Source organism: Callithrix jacchus, chromosome 3 (assembly GCF_049354715.1).
Source record: "Callithrix jacchus isolate 240 chromosome 3, calJac240_pri, whole genome shotgun sequence".
NCBI classification, from domain to species: Eukaryota; Metazoa; Chordata; class Mammalia; order Primates; family Cebidae; genus Callithrix; species Callithrix jacchus.
In genome coordinates this window covers 143,422,604-143,446,287 of record NC_133504.1, presented here as the reverse complement: position 1 = coordinate 143,446,287, position 23,684 = coordinate 143,422,604, and the positions used below count along the sequence as shown (strand labels likewise).

The 23,684-nt window shown below is 40.1% G+C and overlaps 1 protein-coding gene, 1 non-coding gene and 1 pseudogene across 3 annotated transcripts in view; all 3 read right to left on the bottom strand.

Annotated features, from left to right (window-relative positions):
• Positions 1–23,684, bottom strand: part of SCFD2 (sec1 family domain containing 2) — a 446,165-nt gene that overhangs the window by 330,591 nt on the left and 91,890 nt on the right. The gene's annotated exons all lie outside the window — the stretch shown is intronic.
• LOC144581820 (60 kDa heat shock protein, mitochondrial pseudogene) lies at positions 7,884–8,861 on the bottom strand (annotated as a pseudogene).
• LOC118152493 (U6 spliceosomal RNA) lies at positions 10,549–10,655 on the bottom strand. Its single transcript, XR_004741254.1, has one exon. It is a non-coding gene; the product is annotated as a U6 spliceosomal RNA (small nuclear RNA).

The following is a 23,684-nucleotide window of genomic DNA, read 5'->3' as shown; positions in this document are numbered from 1 at the left end:
AAGGTCTTGATTTAGCTTAGGTCTATATAGTGAAATATAAGTAGCATAATATTTTAAGTATTAACACAGCGATTTTAAATAGAAATCACGACAGATTGTCCTAGTTAAAACAAACCTGTAATTAGCATTTTAAAACAATAGAAATATATAAATATTTATTTACTGTATTTGCTTAATTTTAAACCTTTTTGTATAGAACTCATTTTGATAAAAAACATGCAAGCCATTTTATTTATAACTGGCTACTTTGTCAGCTCCTGTATCATTTTATTGCTATCTTAGCTTCCATAGATTTTCAACATTCTCCTGAATCTTGCTGATCTTCATTTCTATTCATATTCTGAATTCCATTTCTGTTATTTCAGCCATCTCAGCCTGATTAAGAACCTTTGCTCTCCAGCTAGTGCAGTCATATAGAGGAAAGAAGACACTCTGGCTTTTTGAGTTGTCCAAGTTCTTGCACTGGTTCCTTCTCATCTTTGTGGGCAGATGTTCTTTCAGTCTTTGAAGTTGCTGTCCTTTGGATGGCTTATTTTCTTTTATTCTATTTGATAACCTTGGGGCTTTATTTGTAGTATAAGGTGAGTTCAGTCAACTGGTTTCAGCTCTGGAAGATTTTAGGGAGTCAGGACTCTGCTCAGGAGTCCTAGCCTGTGTGCTCTAACTCTGGGTGGCTGGTATTGGCACTGGCTTTGTTCTCTGGCTCCTCAAGGTTAGGAACCTGCCGCACCTGGAGGACTGAGGTGCTCCCATACTGCTGGCCACAACACTCTAGTGGGTGGTACCAGCCAAAGCACTTCATAGGCTGGTGCAGCAGGGCTTGTTTTTGTTTGCACATACTAGCAGCACTGGTAGCAGCAGTACAGCAGGGTGCATGCGTGTTGGGGGCTGCAGGATGCTAGTGGGTGCCAGGGTGCTAGCCTCTGTTTTGGCATTCACAACTGCAGCAATGGCAGCACAGCTCTTGGGGGCTGGGAGCCCCTGTCCAGAAATTGTGCCCTTTTGCACTAGTGATGGTGTTACCATGGGGGTGGGGCACTGGTAGGTGTAGGACTGTGTATATCCTCTGTGCTACTCACAGTGGGGGCATGTCCACTGTTTTCCATGTTTAGTTTCACAGCCACAACAGTGTTGACACAGGGGTGAGGTGCTGGCAGAAGTGGGGCTGATGAGCTCAGTGCCCACTAATGCTCCAACAACAATGGTGGTGCAACAGTGGGAGGGGGAGGGAGGGGACTCTCACTGGCAGCAGTGGCATGGCAGAGTGCACACACACTTACGTGCTGGCATGTGAGGGAAGGCAAGGTTCACCTGCACACGCACATATGCTGGCAAAGCAATGTCGGGGTGGTCCTGGCTGGGTGTGTGCCAGCAAAGTGACACGTGGAGTCTGCAGCAGTGGGAGGACATGAGTGGGCTGGTGTGTGTCCATGGGGCTGCTCTACTGGAGCACTCTGCTGTTATGTATGGTCCACCAGCACAGGAGCTATGATGTGGGCCCCCAGGAAGTACATGGGGGCTGGACTGTAAACAGGCACAGCCAGGCTGGGGTCCCGGGAGAGACCAGTAGACTGAGGGGTGCTTAGGTTGGACTGGCCCTGTCTTATGGGGAAGACTGCCTTGCAGGGTTCAGGTCTGACAGTTCCCCTAGAGCTAACGTCTCCTATGGCAGCAAGTTGAGCCTAGGGAATGGGTATGTCTGTCCATGCTCCAATGTAGTCACCACCGCCCCAAACCCTCTGGGATTTGCACTAGCTGAAATTCTGCTCCTACTACTTCTCTGAGCATCTCTCCCTGCCAACTCATTTATCTTTGGTGGTTGAGGGATCTCCTCCTGCCAGGATTCTAGAAGCTTATGGTGAGAGCAGGTTCCTCCTTGCCTGTTGAACTCACCCCTTCTGCAGAAATTTCTGGGGGCTAGAAATGAGTTCTGGTGCATAGTAGCACCATACAGGGTTCCCAGCCTTCTTCCCCTTTCGTCTAGCATCTGTGTTTTTCATCTGTCCACTCTCAATGTCTTCCCTCTGGAGATTTGCTAGGAGTGTGCCACTCTTCATGATGTCCTGGTCCCTTGGTGGGAGATGCTCCTCCTGGCTGCATCTAGTTGATCATCTTGGAGTGGTCCATCCAATGTTCTTTTCTTCAGCTCAAACTGTTTCTAAGAAATCAAACTCAAGGTACTAGATAGCAGAATACATTGACCATTGCCCTGTGGCTGAGGCAGCTACTTCCAGATGCCTGGCTGCATGTCTTTTCCAAACTTTGCTTTATTTCTTAACTTGTTTAGAACCAGAGCTGGGAAGAGGTTTTAGTTTTATTTTGTTTTCTATAGCTCTTTTAGAGACCCAAACAGTAATCAGAAGCTGTTTTGAATGAAATGTTTTAAATAATTTTGGACAACAATCAAATGGAAAAGTATTAGTTGCCCCTTTGTCATTTGTATTTAACGTTTGTATGCAAAAAGAGGTTGGAATCAATGAAATGGTAGTATAATACAGGCAACCTTCCTTTTTTGAGGATTAAGTTGAAAATAGTGAAGGTCACTTTCTATTCTGAAAACAAGAGGGGCAGATTGCTTCATAAGCAAAAAAGAAATAAGATCCTTTTCAGACCAGCAAATGCTGAGAGAATTAGTTATTATCAGACCTGCCTTATGAGAACCAGAAACACTAAATATAAAAAGGAAAGACTATTACCAGCCATTACAAAAACACACATAAGTACACAGATCAGTGACACTATAAAGCAACCAAACAAACAAGTCGGCAAAATGACTATCTATGAACATGAAGACAGAATTAAATCCATACACATCATTTTAACCTTCCAAGTAAATGAGCTAAATGTCCCAATTAAAAATCATAGAGTGGCAAGGTGGATAAAAAACAAGAACCAATGGTATGCTGTCTCCAAGAGACCCAACTCATATGCAATGACACCCATAAGCTCAAAATAAAGGGATGGGGAAAAATCTAACAAACAAATGGAAAACAGAGAAAAGCAAGGAAGGGTTTCAATCCCAGTTTCAAACATAACAGACTTCATTTGTTTGTTTGTTTGTTTGGTATTTTCTTTGTGGTTTTTTTTTTCATTTTTAAATTTATTTACAGCTTTACTCAATAAAGAGACAGACTGTAAGCCAACAAAGATCAAAAAAGACAAAGAAGGACGCTACATAATAGAAAGGGTTCAACTCAACAAGAAGATCTAACTGTCCTGAATAGATGTGCACCTAACACAGGAGCACCTAGATTCATAAAACAAGATCTTAAAGACCTTCAAAGAGACTTAGACTCCCATACAGTAATACTGGAAGACTTCAACACCCAACTGACAGTATTAGATAGATCATTAAGGCAGAAAATTAACAAAGACATTCAGGACCTGAACTCGACACTGAACCAAATGGACCTGATAGACATATATAGAACTCTCCACCCCAAAACAACAGAATACACATTCTACTCATCACCACATGACACATACTCTAATATTGGCCACAGAATCGAATATAAAACAATCCTCGGCAAATGCTAAAGCACTAAAATCATACTAACCACTCTCTAAGACCACAGTATTATAAAAGTAGAATTCAAGACCAAGAAAATCACTGGAAACCATACAATTACATGGAAATTAAACAATGTGCTCCTGAAATATTGGGGTAAATAATGAAATTAAGGCAAAAATCAAGAAGTTCTTTGAAACTAATGAGAAAGATACAACATACCAGAATCTCTGGGTCAAAGCTAAGGCACTGTTAGGAGGGAAATTTATAGCACTAAATACCCACATCAAAAAGTTAGAAAGGTCTTAAATTAACAACTTAAATCACAACTAAAAGTACTAGACAAGCCAGAGCAAACCAACTCCAAAGCTAGCAGAAGACAAGAAATAAGCAAAATCAAAGATGAACTGAAAGAGATTGATAAGTAAAAAAACATTCAAAAGATCAACAAATCCAAGAGTTTTTTTTTAATTAGTAAGATAGACCAGTAGCTAGACAAATAAAGAGAAGAGAGAAGATCCAAATACACATAATTAGATAGAACAAAGGGGATATTACCACTCATGCCACAGAAATTCAAATAACCATTAGATTCTACTAACAATACCTTTATATACACAAACTAGAAAATCCAGACGAAATGGAAAATTTCTGGACACATACACCCTTCCAAGACTGAACCAGAAAGAAATGGAATCCCTGAATAGACCAATTACAAGCTCCAAAATTGAATCAGTGACAAATAGCCTACCAACCAAAAAAGCTCATTACCAGATAAATTCACAGCTGAATTCTACCAGATGTGCAAGAAGAGCTGGTACAGTTGCTACTAAAACCATTCAAAAAATTGAGGAGGAGGGACTCTTCCCCATCTCAGTCCATGAGGCCAGCATTATTCTGATATAAAAACCTGGCTGAGACAACAAAAATAGGAAAACTTCAGGACAATATCCTTGATGAACATTGATACAAAAATCCTCAACAAAATACTAGCAAACTGAATCCAGAATCACATTAAAAAGCTAATCCAGACTGCTTGCTAGTGGTGAATTCTCTCAGCATTTGTCTGGAAAAGACTGTATCTTTCCTTCATTTAGGAAGCTTGGTTTTGTTGGATACAAAATTCTTGGCTAATAATTGTTTTGCTTATAGAGGCTAAAAATAGAACCCCAATCACTTCTAGCTTATAGGATTTCTGCTGAGAAATCTGCTGTTACTCTGATAGGTTTTCCTTTATATGTGATCTTATGCTTTTACCTCACAGCTGTTAAGAGTCTTTCCTTTGTCTTGACTTTAGATAACCTGATGATTGTGTGTCTAGGTAATTATCTTTTTGTGATGAATTTCCCAGGTGTTCTTTGAGCTTCTGGTATTTGAATGTCTAGATCTCTATCAAGGTCAGGGAAGTTTTCCTCAATGATTCCCTCAAATATGTTTTCTACACTTTAAGATTTCTCTTCTTCCTTGGGAACACCAATTATTCTTAGGTTTGGATGGATGCTTAACATAGTCCCAAGTTTCTTGGAGGCCTTGTTCGTTATTCAAAATTCCTTTTTCTTTGTCTTTGATGGATTGGGTTAATTCAAAAGCCTTTTCCATGAGCTCCGAAGTTCTTTCTTCTGCTTGCTCAATTTTATCTGAGATTTTCCAATGCATTTTTCATTTCTCTAAGTGTGCCTTTGATTTCCAGAAGTTGTGATTATTTTTATTTATGCTATTTCATTGAATATTTTTCCTTTCATATCCTGTATCATGTTTTTGATTTCTTTAAGTTGGACTTCACCTTTCTCTGATGTCTCTTTGATTAGCTTAATAATGACCTTCTGAATTCTTTTTCTGGAAATTCAGAGATTTTATCTTGGTTTGGATTGCTGGTGAGCTAATGTAATTTTTGGGTGGTGTTTAAAAACCTTGTTCTGTCATTTTACCAGAATTGTTTCCCTGGTTCCTTCTCATCTGGGTAGACTATGTCTGAGGGAAGATCTGGGACTCAGGGCTGCTGTTCAGATTCTTTCATCTCATGGGGTGCTCCCTTAATGTAGTGTTCTCCCCACTTCTCCAAGGAATGGGGCTTCTTGAGAGTCATACTGCCGTGATCATTTTTGCTCTTCTGGGTCTAGCCAACCAGTGGAACTACCAGGTTCCAGGCTGGTACTGGGAAGTGTCTTCAAAGAATCCTGTGATGTGATCCATCTTCAGGTCTTTCAGCCATGGATACCAGCACCTGTTCCAGTGGAGGTTTCAGGGGAGTGAAGTGGACTCTGTGAGGGTCCTTGGTTGTATTTTTGTTTAGTGTGCTGGTTTTTTGTTGGTTGGCCTCCAGCCAGGAGGTGGCTTCAAGAGTGCATCAGCTGCAGTACTATAGGAGGATGCAAACTTGCCTTAGGGTTGCTGGTTAAATATTCAGATTTTTCAGGCAGTGGGCAGGGCCATAGAGCTCCCAAGAGATAATATCTTCTGTCTTTGGCAACCAGGGCTGGTAGAGAAAGACCACCAGGTGGGAGCAGGAATAAGTGTGTCTGAGCTCGGACTCTCCTTAGGCAGGGCTTGCTGCAGCTACTGTGGGAGATGGAGAAGTGGTACCCAGGCCAAAGGAGTTATGTTCCCAGGGGGATTATGGCTGCCTCTGCTGAATCACACAGAGTACCAAGGAAGTAGGGTAGAGCTGGCAGTAACAGGCCTCACCCTGCTCCCATGTAGCCCATAGTCCTAAAGGCTAGTCTCATGCCCACTGTGCCCTGAAACATAACTGAGTTTATTTCCAGGCAGCCAGTGACCAAGGCTGAGAACTTACCCCAGACCACCAGCCTCCCCACTGAGAAAGCAAGCTGACTCTTAGTTTTTCAGCATCTCAGGGAGCCTGCAGTGGTGATCCAGTTCCTTCAAATGTTCTGTGCATTCTCTCAGCTCTCCTACATGTTCTTGTGGTAGTTGTTGAAGCAGAAGTTCATGATGTGAGTCTCCACACACTGCTCTGTCTGTCTGAGTGGGAGATGCAGGCTAGTCCTGCCTCCTATCCACCATCTTAATCCGAATATCCATAGATGCTTTTGCAAGTGACAAAATGCCATGCTGCCAAATGACTCTGAAGAGCAAGACCCACAGAGAAGCAGAGTGGTCTTCCCAGAAAAACTCAATCCTAATTACAAATGGCTAAAAAGAAGGTATTATATTGCATATTCTCACTCATAGGTGGGTGTCGATCAATGAGAACACATGAAACAGGGAGGAGAGCATCACACACTGGGGTCTGTTGGGGGAGGCTAAGTGAGGGACAGCACAGGGTGGGGTTGTTGGGGAGGGATAACATGGGAAGAAATGCCAGATACAGGTGATGGGGGTTGGAGGCAGCAAACCACATTGCCATGTATGTACCTATGCATGATCTGAACATGTACCCCAGAACCTAAAGTACAATTTAAAAAAAAAAAAAGAAGGTATTATAAAACAGAACGTCCCAGGGTATTGTTGAAGTCAGAAACACCACTAAAATGAGCCATCATATTTCCAAGTCAAGCCATATGATGTGAGAGCTAATAGATGTACTAGAGGACTGAGAAGTTAAAAATCTGCCAATTTATTGTAGAATTAGCAGACATACTATTATTTAGCTTAGATAAACTTTATTTGTTATAGAAAGATACTGTCTAACATTCAATATATTTTTTAAAAACCAATCCTACCTATTAAAAATTACTTTGGCAGCCAATAAAATAGATGGCTATTTTTTATTGCAAAGGATAAAATTTAAAACTAAAGCTATATTTCACCTCAATTTTCTTGAGTGGATTTATAACTCATTTATATTTTATTTAAAAACCAGTTTCCAAGCTGGATTGTTCTAATTTAAAGTATAAATTCTACCTAAAGAAATAATTGGAAATGGATATAATACACATATATTTATAAAGTATATGTTCAGGAAGTGGGAATTTTAACCACAGCTGCTTCCTTAATACAGTTTGTTAATCATTTTATAACTATAATAAGTTATAGTCAATAAAAGATTTTTTTAACTTTAAACAAATTTTTATTACACAAAGGTTGTCACATAATTGGATATTTCTCTACTTTGTACACAATTATTCTCACTCTCCACAGAAAGTCTGCCTAATTTCTCATCTGGCGATGGCAAGCACTAAAATCCTGATTTTAACAGAATAGTAGTAAAAATGCCTCAGTGTTTTAAGTTGAAAGCAATACATTGGTACATGGCTCTTGTACTCAGTATCAGGAATGCACAAAGGTCTTGTTATTCAAAAATACAAAATAAATTATCTGTAGGCCTGGACAATGACAGCAATAAACCATGATGTATTTTGTCAACTGAAACCAGTAACTGATGGTTATAGTGATGTCTTAAACATCAGCCAGCCTTTTCTTCATTTTCTCCAATGGACTTCTCTGAAGTTACTGGTGAGGAACACTGCCTGGGCTTCTTGTCATAGTTCATTAATAAAGGTAAAGCACTATTCTAGAAGTTAGAACATGCCACCTCCCATACCGCCTCCCATTCCACCCATTGCACCCATTCCAGGGTCCTTCTCTTCTTTAGGAATTTCTGTGACAACAACTTCTGCTGTAGTTAACAGAGAGGCCACACCAGCAGCATCCAATGAAGCAGTTGTCACAACCTTTGTTGGGTCAGTAATTCTTTTTTCCACCATATTCACAAAATCTCCAGCCATAGCATCATAACCAACTTCTGAGGAACTCTGCATAATTTTCTCAACTATCAAAGATCCTTCAACACCTGCATTCTTAGCAATGGTCATTGCTGGAATTTTGAGTGTTCTTTTAATAATTTCTATACCAATTTTTTGATCTTCATTAGCTGGAGTCAATGAGTCTAAGGCTGGAATGCACCAAAACAGGGCACAACCCCCTCCCAAAACAATGCCTTCTTCACCAGCAGCTCTTGTAGCATTAAGGGCATCTGTACCTCTGTCTTTCTTTTGTCTCACCAACCTTCAGCACAGCTACTCCATCTGAAAGTTTCGCCAGCCGTTCATTCCGTTTTTCCTTTTCATATTCACTAGTTGTGACATCTAGCTTCTCAGTGATTTCTTGAATACGTTTTTCAATTTGAGCCTAGTCACCTTTTCCTTTTAAAAGCATGACATCATCTTTGGTCACAATGACCTCTCCAACTTTTCCTGTCATGAGGCTGAATGTCTTGAAGTTTTAGGGTCAATCCCTCTTCTCCAAACACTGAACCACCACCAGTCACAATAGCCATACTTTTTTTCTTTTTTTTTTTTTATTGCATTTTAGGTTTGGGGGTACATGTGCAGAACATGCAATACAGTTGCATAGGTACACACATGACAGTGTGTTTTGCTTCCTTTCTCCCCTTCACCCACATTTGGCATTTCTCCCCAGGCTATCCCTCCCCACCGCCCCCTCCCACTGGCCCTCCCCTTTTCCCCCCAATAGACCCCAGTGTTTAGTACTCCCCTCCCTGTGTCCATGTGTTCTCATTTTTCATCACCCGTCTATGAGTGAAAATATGCAGTGTTTCATTTTCTGTTCTTGTGTCAGTTTGCTGAGAATGATATTCTCCAGCTACATCCATGTCCCTATAAACGACACGAACTCATCATTTCTGATTGCTGCATAATATTCCATGGTGTATATGTGCCACATTTTTCCAATCCAGCCTATCATCAATGGGCATTTGGGTTGATTCCAGGTCTTTGTTATTGTAAACAGTGCTGCAATGAACATTAGTGTGCATGTGTCCTTATAGTAGAACGATTTATAGTCCTTTGGATATATACCCAGTAATGGAATTGCTGGGTCAAATGGAATTTGTATTTCTAAGGCCTTGAGGAATCGCCACACTGTCTTCCACAATGGTTGAACTAATTTACACTCCCATCAACAGTGTAAAAGTGTTCCTTTTTCTCCACATCCTCTCCAGCATCTGTTGTCTCCAGATTTTTTAATGATCGCCATTCTAACTGGCGTGAGATGGTATCTCAATGTGGTTTTGATTTGCATCTCTCTGATGACCAGTGACGATGAGCATTTTTTCATATGACTGTTGCCCTCATATATGTCTTCTTTCGTAAAGTGTCTGTTCATATCCTTTGCCCACTTTTGAATGGGCTTGTTTTTTTCCTGTAAATCTGTTTGAGTTCTTTGTAAATTCTGGATATCAGCCCTTTGTCAGATGGGTAAACTGCAAAAATTTTTTCCCATTCTGTTGGTTGCTGATTCACTCTAGTGACTGTTTCTTTTGCCGTGCAGAAGCTGTGGAGTTTCATTAGGTCCCATTTGTCTATTTTGGCTTTTGTTGCCAATGCTTTTGGTGTTTTGGTCATGAAGTCCTTGCGTACTCCTATGTACTGGATAGTTTTGCCTAGATTTGCTTCTAGGGTTTTTATTGTGCCAGGTCTTATGTTTAAGTCTTTAATCCATCTGGAGTTAATTTTAGTGTAAGGTGTCAGGAAGGGGTCCAGTTTCTGCTTTCTGCACATGGCTAGCCAGTTTTCCCAATACCATTTGTTAAACAGGGAATCCTTTCCCCATTGCTTGTTTTTGTCAGGTTTATCAAAGATTGTATGGTTGTAGATATGTTGTATTGCCATATCTTTAAGTTGGTTCTTTCTATTGTCACCAAACCCTGGAGCCTTGACTGCCGCAACCTGAAGACCAACTTTTAGCCTATTCAAGACAAGTGTACTTAGAGCGTCTCCATCAACATCTTCAGCAATTATGAGTATAAAAGATTTTTTTCCTTGTATTGCTCTTCAGTGGTTTTATAGAGGGGAAATCAGATGTTGGACAGTGTTTGAGAATACATATTGCTTTTCAGGGTTCTCACTCTATGATACCTTGATTTTATCCTACAAATCTTTTCTGGGGTTTCAAAGTTTTCTGGATCCAATGAGAATTATGTTTATTATTATGATTACCACACACCAACACACCATACCATTTTTTAAGACAAGCAGAAAAAGTACAAGGCTTAAAAAATCATAATGAATTTGCTGATGCACAATTTTTCTTTAATATCTACTTTTATTTTAGATTTTTAAAATGTGAAATGCTTCACGAATTTGCATGTTATCCTTGTGCAGGGGCCATGCTAATCTTTTCTGTATCATTCCAATTCTAGTACATGTGCTGCCAAAGTGAGCACCAAATGCACAATTTAAAGGGTCATTTACTTGCTACGTAATTTTAACAAAAAGGTCAATGGTTTCATTTTCTTTGAAGTTCAAGCACTAGTTATTGTTATAACTATAGTAATTACATTGTACCTATAAAGTAACTGTTTTCTTTTTCCTTGTTTTTTTCTTTTCTTGTTTTTTTTTTTTTTTTGAGATAGGGTCACTCAGTCTGGAATGCAGTGATTACCACTTAGGCTCAAGTTATCCTCTTGCCTCAGACTCCTGAGTAGCTGAGACCACAGGCATACACCACCACACCCAGCTGATTTTTTTTAAATTTTGAGTACAGACAGGGTCTCACTATGTTGCCCAGACTGGTCTTGAACTGCTGGCCTCAAGTGATCCTTCTCTATCAGGATTGCAGGTGTGACTCACAATGCCTGGCCAATAAATTTTTAATGGGGAGGGAAAAAAATTTCTTTTTTCTTTCTCTTTTTTTTTTTTTGAGATGGAGTCTCGCTCTGCTGCCCAGGCTAGAGTGCAATGGTGTGATCTTGGCTCACCGCAACCTGTGCCTCCTGGATTCAAGTGATTGTCCTACCTCAGTCTCCAAAGTAGCTGGGACTACAGGCACGCACCATCATGCCTAGCTAATTTTTTTGTAGTTTTAGTAGAGATGGGGTTTCACCATGTTGGCCAGGTTGGGGATCCTGACCTTGTGATCCACCTGCCTTGGCCTCCCAAAGCGCTGGGATTACAGGCATGAGCCACCATGCCCAGCCAAAAAAAAATAAAAAGCTTTTTTCTTGTGATAATTAGCTTAAAAACATTAGTCATCCATTGTAGAAAAAGTGTGTTTAAATCAAGATTTAAAGAAAAATACTGTCAAACATTATCAAACAGTAAATATAAAAAGATGGTAACATTTTTCTAAGTGACAAACTCATTCTTCCTTAATAAATTTTAATTTAGGAAACCAAAATCTAGGTGAGAATATATTAAAGGCATTACTCGCATAAAATAAGTTGGCATTTGTAATATTTTTGATCCAGCTGAAATAATAAATATCAATGATTATTTATTGAGCATTTACTGTACTTAGTTTTGTATTAATACACATATAATCTCAATCCTAACGATAACACTATGAGGTAGATACTTTATTCCTCTTTAGATAAGGAAACTAAGCCAAACTCTCTTGGTATACTATAAGAAAGGGATTCTTCATATTTCATACCCTTTCACCAAATTAAATAAATTTGTACTTTAATTAAAAGAAGGCAAAGCTACTTTGTGAAAACACTCACTAATTGAATCATAAAAATATCCATAATCAGTTTAAACTTGTTCTTTTCTACACTTCAAATTTGAAGCAAAATCAGAATTATTTTACAACTAGCACATATGTATTCAATGGCTAAAACACTGACTATGATATTGGACCTTGGAGATGAGAGAGAGAAAAAAGGAGTCATGAAGATGCTTTGTCTCCTTCGGTTTTTAAATTGTACTCACTGCTAACAAATATTAGATTTTCCCCAACAATACTCAAAAAAGTTTCTCTTTTGAGCACATAATAATATCATTAGAAATTAAATTTATAAATCGGTCGTTTCCAGGAGCCTAAGTTCAACACAAATCTTACAAACAGTCCTCAGTCTGTTGCTGACTAGGCATTAGATCACCAAAACCACTGTAAGTAGCAGAACTGCAGTAACCTATTTTTAACTGTAGATGATTTCTAAGGCCAATTTCTTTTTTTTTAACTAAGGTTGTCTATAACGTTACTTAGGCCATAAAGTAAACACTGAGGTTTCAGTGATGGAGGCCTGGTAGAAAGTGGTGGAAATGAGTCTTCCAATAAATAAACAATTCTTAACATTAGCTGAAATTTCTTGGTGGCTCTCAAGCCCTTGGGAGAAACGAAATGTCCTCATGCTCAAAATAAACTCAAATGCTCTACTTTCAAACCAAAGTCTGTAAAAGGGGCAGCTGCCCATATATTATGACTTGTTAAACTAATGGATGAGTGTATACTATATAAGTAGGCATGTCCATAAACAAAGAGCAATTACCATGGTCAGTTTATACATTCGCCTATGCTAAAACCCTAACTTATAGAAACCCAGAAGTGACTGAGAACACAGTACTGGCCAGGGTGATATGCAATTATGATAAAAGTAGGGTCTTAGTATTTGAAATGTTTACTTCTTTTCCCAGTCTTTTTTTTTTTTTTTTAATTTAAGAGATTGGGCAGAGGCGAGGGGGTCTCTCTATGTTGCCAGGCTGCAGCACAGTGGTTCTTCACAGGCACGACCATAGCTCACTGCAGCCTCAAACTCCTGACTTCGAGCAATCCTCCCACTTCAGCTCCCTGAGCAGTTGAAGCTATAGATGCCTGGCTTTCCTTAGTCTTTCCTTTCTTTTTTTTTTTCTTTAGACGGAGTCCTGCTCTGTCACCCAGGCTGGAGTGCAGTGGCACAATTTTGGCTCACTGTAACCTCTGGCTCCCAGGATCAAGTGGTCCTCTTGCCTCAGCCTACTGAGTAGCTGGGACTAGAGGAGCCTGCGACCACACCCAGCTGATTTTTGTATTTTTAGTAGAGGTGGAGTTTCACCATGTGGGTCAGACTGGTCTCAAACTCCTGACCTCATGATCCGCCCACCTCAGCCTCCCAAAGTGCTAGGATTATAGGTGTGAGCCATGGTGCCTGGCCTGTAATTCTTTCTTTAGTTTTGAAAGAACCACACCAACTACCATGATCACATCTAATAGTCTAAGAGTTTAATATAGAACAAAAGATTTCAAAAATTCATCACAAATGTAAAATAGGTTAGACTTAATATGTCAAGTTTCTTCAGAAACCTCTAGTAAGCTTAGCTAGAAAGATTATCATTCTCAAGAGAAAAATCTCTGTATAGCCTTGTTTTGAACCAATTTTATGAGATTTTGGAGTTGGGCTCACTTTAGAGGACATGTGATGGTGGGCAGCAGCAGGGTGAAGAGATTGTCCATAAGGGAGAGCAGGGGGAATGAAGAAGGTCACGAGTGTGAAGGGGCTGTCCACGGGGAAGGCAGAGGTTGTTGGAACCAAAAGGGTATCCAGGTGGAAGTTGGCAGAAGTGAGGGTCCAGGGCAGGGAATCAGAACCTGAGCAAGGTAAGGATGGTAGAGGTCTACATGACTCCTGGGCCCAAGTGCAGTGAAGAAGTTATCTGGAAGGGGAATGGGGAGACTGAAGGAAAGGGGAGAAGGCAGCAGCAGCCCTGCATGGGTTGTCAGAAGCAAAGGGTATCCACATGGAGGTTGGGGGACAGCAACATCCCAGGATGCAGGGTAGGATGTGGAGCACGGTGGTGAGGGCAGCCAAAAAGGACAGTAGCAATGGCAGTGACTCAGCACGGAGTGTCAGAGCCTGCAGAATGAGGAGGGCATCTGTGCCACAGGAGCCACAGTGTGGGTTTGGTGTGGGGTGCTGGAACCTGAGAGGAGTGAGGAAGGTATCTATGAAGAAGGCAGAGGCAGGGGAAGCACAGGGTGAGATGTCAGAGCTCAATCGAGGTAGAAAAGCAACCCTATGGGGAGGTTTCTATAGGGGTGCCTCTGTATGAAGCGAGAAAGAACATCCATGGGGGCTTGGCCATGGCCTGGAGCAGGAAGAGAGAGCCCAGGTGAGATGAGGAGGCATCCCAGCCTCCTCAGTGGGGACTGATAAAGTAATTAAATATGTTGAGGATAATGGGAGACAAGTTCCTCACTGTCAGAGAAGGGAGATACAATTATGGAAAGGGAGAAAACTAAAATGAACCCTGTGGTATTAGTTTAGAACTATGATATTAGGCCAGGTGCAGTGGTTCACGCCTGTAATCCCAACATTTTGGGAGGCCGAGGAGAGAGGATCACTTGAGTCCAGGACCTTGAGACTGGCCTGGGCAACACAGAAAGATCCTGTTTCTACACAAAATAAAAAATAAAAATGAGCCAGGAGTGCTGGTGCATTCCTGCAGTCCCGGCTACTCAGGAGGCTGAGGTGGGAGGATCACTTGAGCACAGGATGTTGAGGCTATACTGAGTGGTAATCATACCACTACACTCAATCTGGGTGACAGAGTGAGACCCTATTTCAAAAAAAAAGAAAAAAAAGAACTATGAAAGAATATGAGCTCATAGTTTTTAATAAAGACAGATAAAAAGACAGTGATAGAGAAAGAAATATTTTTTAAAAAGGAATGATTGGTAAATTCACAATTATTGGGAGTAATTTAAAATCACCTCTGACAGAAGATAAATCAAAGCAATAAGGAACTGAAGAAATTATAGTTTTGAATCACTTGATTATTAATTATTACTTATATTATTATAATTAAAAATACAACAAAGCAGTATGTCCAGATTATTCTTCGGAAGTATTTTACTTTTAAGCAACTGACAATTCCTTTCTTAAACAAATAGAGAATAGAAGAAGTGAAACTAACCCTAACTGATTTTACCACACCATTATAGCATAACCTTTTTTGGAAAACCAGACAATGGTAGAACATAAAGAAAAAATATAGGCCAGGTGCGGTGGCCCATGTCTGTAACCCCAACACTTTGGCAGGCCAAGGTGGGCAGATCACTTGCAGTCAGAAGTCTGAGACCACCATGGCCAACATAGTGAAACCCCATCTCTACAAAAAAATACAAAAATTAGCCAAGTGTGGTAGCATGTACCTGTAATCCCAGCTATTTGGGAGGCTGACATGGGAACATCACTGGAACCCCAGAGGTGGAGATTGCTGTGAGCTGAAATTGTGCCACTGCACTCCAGCCTGGCAAGAGTGCAAGACTCTGCCTTAAAATTAAAAAGAAGAAGAAGAAGAAGAAGAAGAAGAAGAAGAAGAAGAAGAAGAAGAAGAAGGGGAAAGAAATTTTTAAAAAGATTCATTTCACCTATGAGCATAAGTGCAAATTTCTGTGGAAAATATTAATAAACTAAATCCAGCAATTTGTATGCATGTGTATGCATATGTTCATGCATGTATGAGTGTGTGTGTGTGAAAGAATAAGTTGAACTTATCCTAGAAATGCAATGATGATTATTTAGCATTTTTAAAATTATAAATACAATTCACCACAGTAACAGATTAAGGGAGAAAAATGAGATAGTCATTTAAAAAATTAACAATCTGCATTGAACAAAATTCAATACTAATGCATCACAAAAAAAAAAATAATAACAGCCAACTAGGATAAGGAAGAAACTTCCTTAGTCTGATTAAAAACAAACAAAACCTCACCAAACATAATACTAATGGTAACATTTTGGAACACTTTCTTGAAAGTCAGGAATAAGCTGAAGATGCCTGTTAGTGAGTCTTATTCAAAAGGGGCCTAGTATGGATCCAAGATGGCCAATTAGGAGCAGCTCGGGATTGCAGCTCCCAGCAAAAGTGCAGAGGGTGAGTGGATGCTGCATTTCCAGACGGATTTTTATTGCCCACAGACCAGGAGATTCCCAGGCGGAGGAGCCCCACAGGTTGCCAGCGTAGCTGTTTTGGCCAGCACCCCAGCACTGCAGGTCTCCGCACAAAATACATGGGTCTGGGCACTGTTTTAGCTGGCGATTGGAGCTCCTGGGAGACACAGTCGCCCATTCAACTGATAAAAAAGAAGACTGAAACAGGGAGCCAGGCCAGGAGATTCTCAGGCAAAAAAGCGCCATGAATCTCAGGGCAGCTGTTTCAGCCGGTGCAGTGGGTTGCCACATGGGATATCACACAGATCACGGTGCCTTTTCAACAGGTGACTGGAATACCTGGGAGACAGAGTCACCCATTCAACTTAAAAAAAAAAAAAGGCTCTGAGGCAGGGAGCCAGGTGATCAGGCTCAACTGGTCCCATCCCCACAAGAAAACAGCAATCTGAAACGCTCTGGACTGAGAGTTTCACAGCAAGCACAGTGGAACCTGGGATGATCCAGCTCTGTGGGGGAGGGGCATCCGCCATTACCAAGGCAGTCCACCACTACAGAGGTAGTCTGCCATTGCTGAGGCAGCATGCCATTACAGAGAGAGTCTGCCATTATAGAGGTGGGCTGCCATTGCCGAGGGGAGTGCAGGGAAGTTCACACGGCAGCTGAGTGAAGCCCACAGCAGCTCAGCAAAGCCTCTTCAGGCAGACAGTGACTAGGCTGCCTCCTCACTGACCAGGGCAGTTTTGAAAAAAGGCAGCAGCACAACAGAAACTCATAAATAAAGCCCTAACTCCCTGGGACAGTGCGCCTCAGAAAAAAAAGAGGGGGTTTATGAGTTCTGCTCCAGCAGACTTAAACGTACCTGCCCAGCAGCTCTGAATGAACAGAGCTCATAGTTCAGCACTTGAGCTCCTATAAAGGACAGACTATCTCCTCAAACAGCTCCCTGACCCCCATATACCCAAAGTCACCTCATAAAGGACAGCTCAGACTGACATCTGGTGGGTATCCTTCTGGAACAAAGATAGTAGAAGAAGAAACTGGCAGCAACCCTTACTGTTCTGCAGGCACTGCAGTGATCCCCAGGCAAGCAGGGCCTTGAGTGGACCTCCAGCAGTCCTACAGCAGAGGGGCCTGACTGTTAGAAGGAAAACTAAAAAACAGAAAGAAATAATTTCAGCATCAACAGAAAGAACGTCCACTCTGAGACCCCATCCAAAAGTCACCAACTACAAAGATGCGGGTGGATAAATCCACAAAGATGGGAAGAAACCAGTAAAAAGACAATGAAAACAACTGAAATCAGAACACCTCTCCTCCTACAAGGTATTGCAACTCCTCAGCAGCAAGGCAAAAAGGCTAGATGAAGAATTAGGCTGATGAATTGACAGAATCAAACTTCAGAAGGTGGGTAATAAGAAACTTCTGTGAGCTAAAAGAACATGTTCTAACAAAATGCAAAGAAACAAAGAACCTCAAAAAAAGATTTGACAAAATGCTAATGAGAATAGACAACTTAGAGAGGAATGTAAGTGAATTGATGGGGCTGAAAAACATAACATGTGAACTTCATGAAGCATACACAAGTTTCAACAGCCAAAATGACCAAGAAGAAGAAAGGATATCAGAGGTCGAAGGTCAGCTCAATGAAATAAAACGAGAAGGCAAGATTAGAGAAAAAAGAGTAAAAAAGGAATGAACAAAGGTCTCCAAGAAATATGGGACTATGTGAAAAAACCTAATCTACATTTGATAGGTGTACCTGAATGTGACGGAGAGAATGAATCCAAACGGGAAAATACTCTTCAGGATACTATCCAGGAAAACATCCCCAACCTAGCAAGGCAAGCCAATATTCAAGTTCAGGAAATACAGAGAACACCACAAACATATTCCTCAAGAAGAGCAACCCCAAGAAACATAATCATCAGATTCGTGAGGGTAGAAATGAAGGAGAAAATGTTAAGGACAGCCAGAGAGAAAGGTCGGGTCACCCACAAAGGGAAGCCCATCAGACTCACAGTAAATCTTTTGGCAGAAAACCAACAAGCCAGAAGAGAGTGAGGGCCAATATTCAACATCCTTAAAGAAAAGAACTTTCAACTCAGAATTCCATATCCAGCCAAACTAAGCTTCATAAGTGAAGGAAAAATAAAATCCTTTGCAAACAAGCAAGTACTCAGAGATTTCATCACCACCAGACCTGCTTTACAAGAGCTCGTGAAAGAGGCACTAAACATAGAAAGGAAAAACCAGTACCAGCCACTCCAAAAACATACCAGATGGTAAAGAGCATCAACACAATGAAGAAACTGCATCAACTAACGGGCAAAACAGCCAGCTAGCATCAAAATGGCAGGAACAAATTCACACAAAACAATATTAACCCTAAATGTAAATGGGCTAAACATCCAACCAAAAGACACAGACTGACAAATTGGATAAAAAGCCAAAACCCATCGGTGTGCTGTATCCAGGAAACCCATCTCACATGCAAGGATACACAAGGCTCAAAATAAACGGATGGGGGAAGATTTACCAAGCAAATGGAGAGCAAAAAAAAAAAAAAAGCAGAAGCTACAATTCTCGTCTCTGATAAAATAGACTTTAAACCAACAAAGATCAAAAGAGACAAAGATGGACATTACATAATAGTAAAAGGATCAATGCAACAAGAAGAGCTAACAATGCTAAATATATATGCACCCAATACAGGAGCACCCAGATACATAAAGCAAGTTCTTAATGACTTACAAAGAGACTTAGACTCCCACACGATAATAGTGGGAGGTTGTAACACCCCATTGTCAATATTAGACAGATCAACCAGACAGAAAATTAACAAGGATATCTAGTACTTGAACTCAGATCTGGACCAAGAAAACCTATTGGACATTTACAGAACTCTCCACCCCAAATCCACAGAATATATATTCTTCTCAGCACCACATCACACCTTCTCTAAAATTGACCACATAATTAGAAGTAAATCACTTCTCAGCTAATGCAAAAGAACGGAAGTCATAACAAACAGTCTCTCAGACCACAGTGCAATCAAGTTAGAACTCAGAGTTGAGAAACTAACTCAGAATCACACAGCTTCATGGAAACTGAACAACTGGCTCTCGAATGTTGACTGGATAAACCATGAAATGAAGGCAGAAATAAAGATGTTCTTCGAAACCAATGAGAACAAAGACACAACATACCAGTATCTCTGGGACACATTTAAAGCAGTGTCCAGAGGAAAATATATAGAAATAAATGCCCAGATGAGAAGCAAAGAAAGATCTAAAATCAACACCCTATCATGAAAACGGAAAGAGCTAGAGCAGCAAGATCAAAAAAACTCAAAACCTAGCAGAAGACAAGAAATAACTAAGATCAGAGCAGAACTGAAGGAGACAGAGACACAAAAAACCCTTCAAAAAATCAATAAATCCAGGAGCTGGTTTTTTGAAAAGATCAACAAAATAGACCACTAGCCAGATTAATAAAAAAGAAAAGAGAGAATAATCAAATAGTTGCAATAAAAAAATGATAAAGGAGATATCACCACAGATTCCACAGAAATACAAACCATCATCAGAGATTATTACAAACAACTCTATGCACATAAACTAGTAAACCTGGAAGAAATGGATAAATTCCTGGACACTTGCATCCTCCCAAGCCTAAACCAGGAAGAAGTCGAAACCCTGAATAGACCAATAATTAGGTCTGAAGTTCAGACAGCAATTAAGAGCCTACCACCCAAAAAAAAGCCCAGGTCCAGATGGGTTCACAGCCGAATTCTATCAGACATACAAAGAGGAGCTGGTACCATTCCTTCTGAAACTATTCCAAACAATCCAAAAAGAGGGAATCCTTCCCAAATCTTTTATGAGACCAATAAAATCCAGATACCAAAACCTGGCAGAGACTCAGCAAAAAAAGAAATCTTCAGGCCAATATCCATCATGAACATAGATGAATAAATCTTCAATAAAATACTGGCAAACCAACTGAAACAGCACATCAAAAAGCTTATTCACCGTGACCAAGTAGGATTTATCCTGGGGATGCAAGGCTGGTTCAACATACGCAAGTCTATAAACGTAATTCACCACATAAACAGAACCAAAAACAAAAACCACATCATTATCTCAATTGATGCAGAGAAGGCCTTTGACAAAATTCAACAGCTTTTATGCTAAAAACCCTCAATAAACTAGGTATTAATGGAATGTATCTCAAATAATAAAATCAATTTATGACAAACCAACAGCCAATATCATACTGAATGGGCAAAAACTGGAAGCATTCCCTTTGAAATCTGACACTAGACAAGGATGCCCTCTCTCACCACTCCTATTCAATATAGTATTGGAAGTTCTAGCCAGAGCAATCAGGCAAGAAAAAGAAATAAAGGGTATTCAAATAAGAAAAAAGGAAGTCAAATTGTCTCTATTTGCAAACGACATGATTGTATATCTACAAGACCCCATCATCTCAGCCCCAAATCTCCTGAAACTGATAAATAACTTCAGCAAAATCTCAGGATACAATATCAATGTACAAAAATCACAAGCATTCCTATATACCAATAACAGATTTAAAGAGAGCCAAATCAAGAATGAACTGCCATTCACAATTGCTACAAAGAGAATAAAATACCTAGGAATACAACTAACAAGGAACGTAAAGGACCTCTTCAAGGAGAACTACAAACAACTGCTCAACGATATAAGAGAGGACACAAACAGATGGAGAACCATTCCATGCTCATGGTTAGGAAGAATCAATATAGTCAAAATGGCCATACTGCCCAAAGTAATTTAAAGATTCAATGCTATCCCCACCAAGCTTCCAATGACCTTCTTCACAGAACTGGAAAAAAACATCTTAAACTTCATATGGAACCAAAAGAGAACCCACATAGCCAAGTCAATTCTAAGCAGAAAGAACAAAGCTGGAGGCCTCACACTACCAGACTTCAAACTATACTACAAGGCTGCATTAATCAAAACAGCATGGTAATGGTACCAAAACAGAGATATAGACCAATGGAAAAGAACAGAGGCATTGGAGGCAACACCACACATCTACAATCATCCAATCTTTGACAAACCTGACAAAAACAAGTAATGGGGAAAGGATTCCCTGTTTAATAAATGGTGTTAAGAAAACTGGCTAGCCATGTGCAGAAAGCAGAAACCGGACCCCTTCCTGACACCTTACACTAAAATTAACTCCAGATGAATTAAAGACTTAAACATAAGAACTAACACAATAAAAACCCTAGAAGAAAACCTAGGCAAAACCATCCAGGACATAGGCATAGGCAAGGACTTCATGACTAAAACACCAAAAGCATTGGCAACAAAAGTCAAAATAAACAAATGGAACTTAATCAAACTCCACAGCTTCCACACAGCAAAAGAAACAGTCACTAGAGTGAATTGGAAACCAACAGAATGGCAAAAAGTTTTTGCAATCTACCCATCTGACAAAGGGCTGATATCCAGAATCTACAAAGAACTAATACAGATTTACAAGAAAAAAACAAATAAGCCCATTCAAAGGATATGAACAGACACTTTACAAAAGAAGACATACATGAGGCCAACAAACATATGAAAAAATGCTCATCATCACTGGTCATTAGAGAAATGCAAATCAAAACTACATTGAGATACCACCTCATGCCAGTTAGAATGGTGATCATTAAAAAATCTGGAGACAACAGATGCTGGAGAGGATGTGGAGAAATAGGAACACTTTTATACTGTTGGTGGGAGTGTAAATTAGTTCAATCATTGTGGAAGACAGTGTGGTGATTCCTCAAGGACCTAGAAATAGAAATTCCATTTGACCCAGCAATCCCATTAGAGGGTATATATCCAAAGGATTATAAATTGTTCTAGTATAAGGACACATGCACACTAATGTTCATTGCAGCACAATTTACAATAGCAAAGACATGGAACCAACCCAAATGCCCATCGATGATAGACTGGACAGAGAAAATGTGGCACATATATACCATGGAATACTATGCAGCCATCAAAAACAATGAGTTCATGTCCTTTGTAGGGACATGGAAACCATCATTCTCAGCAAACTGATACAAGAACAGAAAATCAAACACCACACGTTCTCACTCATAGGTGGATGTTGAAAAATGAGGACACATGGACAGGGAGGGGATCATCACACACTGGGGTCTGTCGGGGGGAAATATGGGAGGGACAGCGGCGGGTGGGGAGTTGGGGAGAGATAGCATGGGGAAAAATGCCAGATATAGGTGAAGGGGAGGAAGGCAGCAAATCACACTGCCATGTGTGTACCTACGCAACAATCTTGCATGTTCTTCACATATATCCCAAAACCTAAAATGCAATAAAAGAAAAGAAAAGGGGCCTAGTATGCCTGGTCAATGCACTATGAAGGATGGTTGATATCAAGTGTGCAAACAAAGAAACAAAACCAATTTTATTCACAGATGATATTCTTGCCCACACAGAAGATCCAAGACAATCAATGAATAACAACAACAAGAAGAAAACAAATATAATTACAAAATGCAAGGTGTTGGATCATGATCACTATTCAAAGTCAAGATACTCCTACATGCCATCAATAAACAACTGGAATACTGAATTCTAAACATTCAGTTTATGATGGCATTAAAATTCTTAAAATACCCATGAATAAAAGCATAAAATTGAAGATATGGATTTAAAAACACTGTGATGGATAAACTGAGAACTAGAACAGATTAATACTTTCATATGGGATCTTAGTATATCACATATTAATGGGAAAAGATGAGTGTATTTTTGCTCCAAATAACAGAAAACCAACCACCTTAAACAACAAAAATTATCATCTCACAAAACGAGCCATTTTGAGGTAAGTCTCATAGCCATCATTGAGGACTCAGAAAGTTTTGATTTTTTCTTTTGCCTTAACAGAAAAAATACATAATGAAGAAATAAGCTCCTTTTTCTGCCTCTTGATGTATGTTTGTGACACTTTAAACATTTCGTGATAATGAAGAGAGCTCACTGACATCCTGAAGAGGACATAGCTTGGCAGCTTACCTGGTTCTACATTTTTGGCGATATTTGGAAAACTCAACAATGTATAACAGGAGACATATTCCAGGGTATTCACTGCATAATTCTTTCTAGTCTCACATACATACACACACACAACACACACATGGGCACAAATGCAACAGCCTAACCAAACGTCGGTATAGATTGCATAAATGAATTGTATACTTATGAGATGGTTAAAAGGAATGAGCTAGATCTACATACACCACTTTTATTTATTTATTTATTTATTTATTTTTTGAGGTGGAGTCTCCCTCTGTCACCCAGGCTAAAGTGCAGTGGCACGATCTCAGCTCACTGCAACCTCCACCTTCTGAGTTAAAGCAATTCTCCTGCCTCAGCCTCCCAAGTAGCTGGGACTACAGATGCCCGTCACCATACCCCACCTAATTTTTATATTTTCAGTAGAGACAGGAATTTGCTGTGTTGGCCAGGTTGGTCTTGAACTCCTGACCTCGATTGATCCACCCACCTCAGCCTCCCAAAGTGCTGGAATTAT